Below are 8,235 nucleotides of genomic sequence, written 5' to 3' on the forward strand. Positions count from 1 at the left end.
ACATCTATCCCCCAGCATTGATCTCCTTTTGATCTCATTTCACCTGTCATCTCTTTATCTGTCTTCTTCTGCCTGCAATCTGGGTCTTACCTTTGATTCTTGACTTTCTTTCATCCTGCATATGTGTAACATTGCTTGCTCTTGTAGGTTTCTGCTCTATAATATCCACAAAGCTCAGACTTTCTTACCATTCCACACCACTAAATCACTTATAGCTACACTTGTTTTTTTCCTACCTCGACTACTGCTCCTCTCTTCTTACTGGCCTCCCTGCTTGTCAGCTTTCCCACTTTCGCTCTATCTTTAACCCCTCCTCCTATACACTCTGCAGTCTTTCCCCTCTCATGCCTATTGTCCCCTCTCTCAATCCTCTCTCCAGGCTACCTACCATTTGATTGCTGGTTACTCTAAAGCTTTCTCTATATTGTCTTCAAGAGCACTCATGGTCTAGCACATCCCTATCTTTCCTAGTTACTTTGCTTTTACACTCCCTCTCGTTCTCTTCCATAAGAATAATGCTTTTCCCTCTCTCTACCGAAGCCACTCTTGGCTCAATCTCGCTTGTTTCTTTTCTCTTCTCCTGCATAAGCAAACTGAAACTCACATCCTCCCCTACTCTCATCGTCTCCGTTCCTGTCTTAAATTTGTTTTTCTATCTCTGATCCTTAATTCTCCTGCTGTCTTCACATTCTGATATTTTCTTAAGCAATATACCCTGAGTTGGTGGGGCATTACTGCGCCTGGTAATGCCCTGGGGCCCTAGTTACAGGCCTTGGCGAAATGAGGCCCTTAACGAACACCCGGGGCATTACCAGATGTGTAAATGCACCCCCCAGTGAGGGGGTTATTGCAATTAGTACCCTGGCCTATTGGACCGGTGTACTAATTGTTTGTTAGGTGAAATAAAAAAAGGCAAAAAGAAGAAGAGGATTGTAGAACGATAGGATGTATGAATGATATAAGTGTGAATGAATAGAACATTACATTGGGGAATATAGAGTACCCAGTTAGGATAGGTGGGGATATAAAAACAAACTGCTAATGAAAAGCTTTTCTTTTTTGAGGAACTAATTAACAGTGAATCTAGGTATTAGGTAGCAGAGCGTTATGTATGTTGTTCTGGGGTCAATAGTGCAAAAAGCAGTGATAAATGTACAATAATTGGTCTTAGAAAAAAGTGCAATATTTTGTATTAGAGAAAATGATGAATGTATTTTTATTGATGTTTTTATTGAAAGAAAATAAATTGATATTTTTGATAGAAAAACCTGTTGGAAAGAGTATGTTGTAATCTAATGAGTAAAACAGCATACATGCCTAGATCAGAATAAGGTACTGGAGAAGCAAGGGACCCTTTAAGCATTAGTGTGGTATGTTTAGTCGCTTGGCTCTTTGAGGGTTGTTTTAAAGAGGTCCAGATAAATATTCCCTCTAGTCTCTCAAAGTTTTGTATAAAAAAAGATGGCCACCATGGATCAGGTGAGAAGGGACTACGTAGTTCCTTCTCACTTTCCATGGTGGCGTGTTGCGGATCCAGAACGGGCCATGTTGGGGAAAACTACTGTTCCCAGCGCAGGACCAGAAAGCAGAAGGTAAGTGGGGTGGGGGGGGAGTGAGATCTGTGGCAAAGGGGGACAGGGGATGCGGGGGGACTTACCTTGAGGTAGATGGCAGCCTCCAGGCCTGAGGATGCTCGAAGTGGCGGAATGACCTTAAGGTAATACGTGCACTCCGAGCCTCCCCATTGGCTGGGAGGGCCAAGCCACACCCCACCAGATACTCATCTGGCTTGATATCTTTTTTACTTTTCCTCCCCCATGAAATTGTACACTTTTACTTTATATCCAGAGGTTTGGTAAAAGCGCTTAATAAATTCAATAAATACAAAAACATAACACCTCCAATCCCCTTTCATACAGCCATTCCTATAGAGAAGCAATAATCAACAAAGGGCCATCTAGTCACCCCTGTTCAGAGTGGGGGGATCTTTAACACACAGCGTCCCCCTTAGCCTAGGACAGGCTTCCCCAGAGCACCCTTCTCTTACTACTAGTGGCACAGCCAGATTGCCTGCACTCTCCCACTGGGGATTTCCACCTCTATATAAGTTGAGTCCGGCCTGATACATTGAAATGGGTTTCAATCTCCCGACACATATGGTCACACTGAATATTTTATGGTGTATAATGATTTTTCCTGGTTATATGTCAGACAAGGGTATAAACCTCCCCACAACTATATTTTAGAATTTCCTTAAACTTAAGAAGATTCCGTTTGTCATCCTAAATCCCATAACCCTCTGAAAAGGGAATGTGTGGCTCAGCATCACAAGGAGATAATAGTTTAATGTTTTTCTCCAGTTTCTGAAGTTTGAGCCCAGAGCCATTGGATCTCATGTCCTTCCCGGTGCTGACTTGCACGTGGCAACTATCGGTGGAGATTAAACCTGTTACTGCCTCCTCAGGCGTAGGGCAGCGCAGGCCTGCAGGCCTATTTCATGTGGCTCTCGGATACACATTATGCAGGGCTTTCTATCTAACCCCCATTTCACTACCCCCAACCCCCCGAACCACATAGTGCTGGAGTAATGATGAGAGCAGACTGGTACCCTAAAAATGCATCTAGTAAAAAGGATGAAGTAAAAAATATAAAGCTTAGAAAAATCCTAGTTTGGGTATAGTCAACAGGGCACAACATCTGGCACAAACCATTACACTGTGCGGAACCAAAACAGCATTTCCGTGTCCATTTGGGTGTTGCAGAACTCTTTTTATGCTCATATGGAGAACAACTGAACCCCCTGTCTTTGGGTTCTGTTTCTCTTATACGGACTCATTGTGATTTCCCAGAAGGCCATTTTTGCTGAAGCCTGGTGTCCCATGTCCGTTGTGGAAAATCACTTTATCTGGGCCCGCCCCCGCCCCCCTCTGACGATCCCCTTGTGTGAGAGACTCCCCAACAACTTTTCAAATGCCCCAATCTCCCACCCACGTCTTCATCCTTCCCTTAAGCAGGGGACAGCTCCAAAAACCATGGATTCCCGCAAGAGACATCCCGTGATCCTCCAGTGCCTCTCTTTCCTATCCCCGTTCTTCCCCCTCGCATGCTATCTCAACTTCTTCCCCACCTCCTACCACTTCGACTCCCCGGTGTCTCCTTTCCTGTCCAGCTCTCTGATGCTGGTTCCGGGTCCTCAGGAGGCATGTGCAAAATCGCAATTGCGCTATTCCCAACAGACCACTGTTCAGGAAAGTTACCCTCTCAGGAATTTATTTTCGGGAAAAATTGGCAGTTTGCTTTTTGCTACATGGCAATACAAGGATTGGGTTCCACAAAATATCCCCCTCCAAGTATCATGCACTACAATGGATTCCATCTATGATCAACAAAACCAGAATTTTTATGTGGTCATGGGGCCACTCAAAGTCCTTAGCCCACCAATTTAAGTGAATGCAACATTCAAACAGAAACTTCCAATTACATCACTCTTCTACCCGTCCATTAGGAATGTTGGCAGGTTCAAATTCAAACAGCAGTCGCTGCAGCTTTACACCACCAACAGAGTTTACGAAAGGGCACTTTGAGTTCAATAGAATGTGTCAATTGTTGCACTGTGATTGGTTGACAGTCGCCTTACTAGGTAGAGCTCTCTCATTGGTCCATATTTCAGTGAAACGTGTTGGGTGCCTGGGTGATGCTCTGGCTCAAGGAGTCCGGAGTCTTCAGTTATTCCTTGTTATTGCCAATTTTAATCCAATAGTGGGGAATAAGATTCTGTTATCGGTCGGACTAGGGTTTACTTTGCTCAGGTCCTCTTTAGTAGAGATGGAACAGCCACAACAATGTAGTTACTTCATCAAATACTCTTTGGATTTCAGAAAGACTGCTACCAATCACGATTATCCAGGTAAAACAGGACAGGCGGGTTCATCCTGAGGGAATATATGAGTTGCATATTTATACCTCGAAATCTTGAGGTCGTTGAGGAATCTTTGAGTTTTCGCTTCAAAAAGTGTTCCACCAGTCTGAGTCCTGTCTCCAGGACTCTCCACTTCGGTCAGTCAGGAGATCCTAAAAAAAATCAAAAATGTTCAGGATTATTCGGGGTTGGTACAATTGAGCACTGTCTGTCTTACACATGCCTACATTACTAGCGAAAAGAGCAAGTTGATAAGCCAGGTGGCCACCAGTCTAAAGCAGCAGAGCGTGTGCTTGGTAATCTCAGAGATGAATGCATGGAGAAACTCTCAGATCTCTGTAGTGGCTTCCTAAGCATGATTGAGCTGTTTGCAAAAAAGTTCCCTGTGCCTGGTGTACCCCTTTCCTGCTAATGAGATCAAAGGAAGTGGCACAAATGTGTCAGTCTTTCCGGTGGGGTGCATCCAGTGCAATGACTAACCATGCACTGGACTTCACAAAACTGTCAACCCTTCTCTTGTCCCAGGAGGAACAGCTAGCCCCTCCCAATCGGGTGACCAGATGTCCCGGTTCTGCCAGGACCGTCCCGGAATTTGGCCCTCTGTCCCCGAGTCCCAAGCGTTTTTTTTTTAATTTAAAAACCCTGTCCCGGTTTTGGGGAAAGAGAGGGTAGGCAACAATTTTAAAGTAAATAAACAATTCACTACACTCAGAATTTTGCTGTGGCAGGTGGGGCGTGAACCCCCAACCTTGTATTAACTGATTGCGATACAAGACCATGTGTTTAACGAATACACAGCAAAGCCTGCAATAGGTATCAGAGCAATGGCTCTTTTTTATGCTTGTATGCATGATCAAAACCGGCAAGTTGTCTGCAGGAGCTGTAATGGCCGAAAAGAAAGAAAAGAAACGCTGAATGTGCGTTTTGTGTGCATTGGCATAGTAGAAAACTTTAAAACCCATAATTCTGAGCAAGGGGAACTGGGGTTTGCGGGGATGTCCCACGACCGCATAGTTTGGCATTTTGGGCTTTGGGGGTTGCGCAGATGTCCCCCACTTACAGTACATGAAGAATGTTAAAAAAAAACACATCCGACATTTTCGAAATGCGAAGATATCATCTTTGGGGTATTATGTCTCGTTCTTTTTGGCTGTTTTTTTTTCTTCACATAGGTCTGCAGGATCAGTGCTGTAAATACTGTGGGATGGAGAGGGGGTGAATGTGGGGACAGTTCTGGAGGAGGAGGGATGTAGAGTTGGGGGAAGGGTTGTGAAGGGTGTAGTCCTTCTTTTATGTTCTTGGCCATCCAGATTTCTTGTGTTGAACATCTATTACCCCTACCTCCCAGGTGCTCAACAAAAGAAAACCCCAGAGACAAAAAACTTCTGGAAGGCTTTTCTAGTCAGTACAATATGTATGTTGACATGGGGCTGGAGTAAAAAAAAGGGTATTTAAACTTGGCTTACTGAAATAATGTCATAAGAATTATACCTTAATTATTAATCCTCCTGATAGCCAGGAATGTACAAGTAACACTGTGTTTTTAAGAAAAAACTAAACGAGCCAAAATATTGATGCATGGTTGGAGATATAGGGTGGCTGCCAGGGCTGCAGGGCCTGACTTTCTTGACCTTTATGCCGCATTTAACATGTAGGGTATGCTGTTTTATTCTGCAGCTGTGATGGTCTAGAGACAGTACAAGTGCTCCTGGCAAGGTAAACATGGGTTTGCGCATTTTCAAAGAATTCATAACAAATGAGGTCCGGAGCGCCTGAGGTGCAGGTGCCCAAGCTCTCCAGTGACGTCAGAGAAAAGGTACAAACAAACAAAATAAATATCTTGTGGGTTGTGTATTTAAGCGGGTCTGTATTGCACAACGAAAATCAATTTACATATAGTTACAGAATTCAAAAAATACAGAATTCAAAAAATAGAATTCCAACATTCAAAAAAATGAAGTATGTTACATCACAATAAATAGTCCTATACACAAAGAAGGTAAGTAAAAGAAGCATTCAAAAATAAAGTGTGCTGCATCACAGTCAATGGTCCTATACCAGTAAATTAAGATAACAGGAAATAGATGATACGCAAATGAAATCTCTTGGGGGTGTGTCCCCTAAAGTGCTCCAGTGATGGTAAACAGAGTTTGTCGACGCGTTTCGGATTATAACAAAATCCTTCTTCAGGGCTTGAGCGTATTCAACTTTCTTAGCTTGGTACCGCTTGTTTCAGATATGGGTCTATAAGGTAATATAAAGTAATACACATGACTATGTGTCCCACAAACCTATATTTACTAGTCAGTATAAGTGAAAGTAATCTTAGAAACGGAACTGACCTCCTTGCCATTGCCAAGTGACTCCAGGTCCCTCAATGGACCTGCAACAATATCAAAAATAGCTTAATTAGAGGATGGAACACCTCTTATCAAACTGAGGTGAGTGTCAAGCTAAGGTGTCCCCTAGTGACAATGGTAATGGGAAACTTCATAAAGGAAATAGCACTTACCCGACTCTGGGTCGCAGTGGAGGGAGAAAGGGCTGTAGGGATGTGCGCAGAGTGGCTCAGAACTGTAAGACATAATGACAAAGGAAAAAACAAAAACCAATGTCAGAAGTCTGCGTAAAGGCGCAGAGGTACCTAAAGAGAAGTGTGGTACTAAATAATGAAAGCGAAGCATACTGCATGCTAGGCTGGCCGTGTACTAACGCTCCAAGGAACACAACCGTGGATCCGATAAAATGCGTATGTCCCTGAAGGTATTAAAGAGTGAATGAATGACTCGCGGTAAACACTGCTTAGAATGCTTATGTCGCAATAACTCATAAGATCAGAGTAATGGGCAAAAGCGACAGCCAATCGCAGTACAACCCAGTGTGACAGGGTTGACATCCTATGTAAAATCAAAAGGGAGCATACCATGGGCACTGCCGGTAAACACTACAGAAATTGTACACGGGAGTCCATTAACACAGGCTAACTCGCTTAAATACACAACCCGCTACGGTATGAGAGGACTCATAAAACCCGATCACAAGGTGTGTCAGTAGAGTGCTGTTTTACATGGTGCTCGATACAACGTCCAAGCACCGATTAGGATCCCGATCGCTACTCGATCGGATCCTTAGAAGTAAGTATGTTGTCAAGGACGCCCACGCATGCAGCCATCTTGGTATGGGTATGGCGCAGGTGCGTTGCCTTGGCAACAGTACCCTCGTTCCTCCACCCCGAGTATGCCAGGGTCGGAGTGGATCGAGGGCATGCCCGGACTGGGCAGGTGTGTCTCACAGAGAGACCCTACATTCAATTGCTTGGGGATGTAAAGTGAGCCCCCCAGCCTGTAAGGAGGGAGTGAAGTCTTAACAGCTGTGATGGCGCCGTAGACTCAAGGAAAAAGCTGGACTCTGTAAGTAAAATGCATAAAAGTAATGAATAGGACTGCGGGTGGAGTGTAATACAGCCCAATCCTCACCGCCTGCGCCTTACGAGGGAAGGGGGAGGAGCAGCCTGCCCGGAAAAAATCAGGTCGTGTGCCCCTAGAACCCCTAACAAAATCTCTGCAAAGTGTAAAAGTGTACGAGGGAAAATCAAGATAATAGAGGGGGAGAAAGGATGGGGCAGCTCCCCCAGAAAGGATCAGGTCAAATGACCCAAGGACCCGTATCCCCATATCCCAACAAGTCTACGAGTCTCTGGGGTGATGGCAAGAATGTCAGTGATGGTATTGGAGCCATGAGTAACATCACAGAGTCCCAATCAGATTGTTAAAGGCATACATGATCAGAATGGTATTGGAGCCATGAGTAACATCAAGGAGTCCCAATCAGAATGTTAAAGGCATACGTGGTGGTACCATGATGATACAGTCATCCATGTGTATTAACAACACTAATCATTGTGTGATGTCCAACGATATTACTGATCCAGTATAGGATCCATCGTTGGACAGACACTCAGACAAAACACATTAAATCCATTTCTGTGTTCATGCCCCTTGGGTGTATAGAATCGAGCAAGTCTATCCACAAAACTTCCCTCTGTAGGAGTTTCCTGTGTAGATCACCACCCCTCTGGCTTTGTTTGACCTGTTCCAGAATGACGCATTTAAGTTGGGCTATCATGTGTCTATTTTCAGTAAAGTGCATTGCTACTGCTGATTTCATGTTGCCCATCCGAATGTTGGACTTACGCTCGGTCCAACGTGTCTTGGCCAATTTCACAGCAGGTCAGTACAGCCGTACACTGAAGCTTGACCCTGCATGCACAACCCTAATCTAGCAGTCTTCAAAACTTGGTTCACATTTCCACAGCG

Source organism: Ambystoma mexicanum, chromosome 1p, assembly GCF_040938575.1.
Source record: "Ambystoma mexicanum isolate Mex_15411 chromosome 1p, UKY_AmexF1_1, whole genome shotgun sequence".
NCBI classification, from domain to species: Eukaryota; Metazoa; Chordata; class Amphibia; order Caudata; family Ambystomatidae; genus Ambystoma; species Ambystoma mexicanum.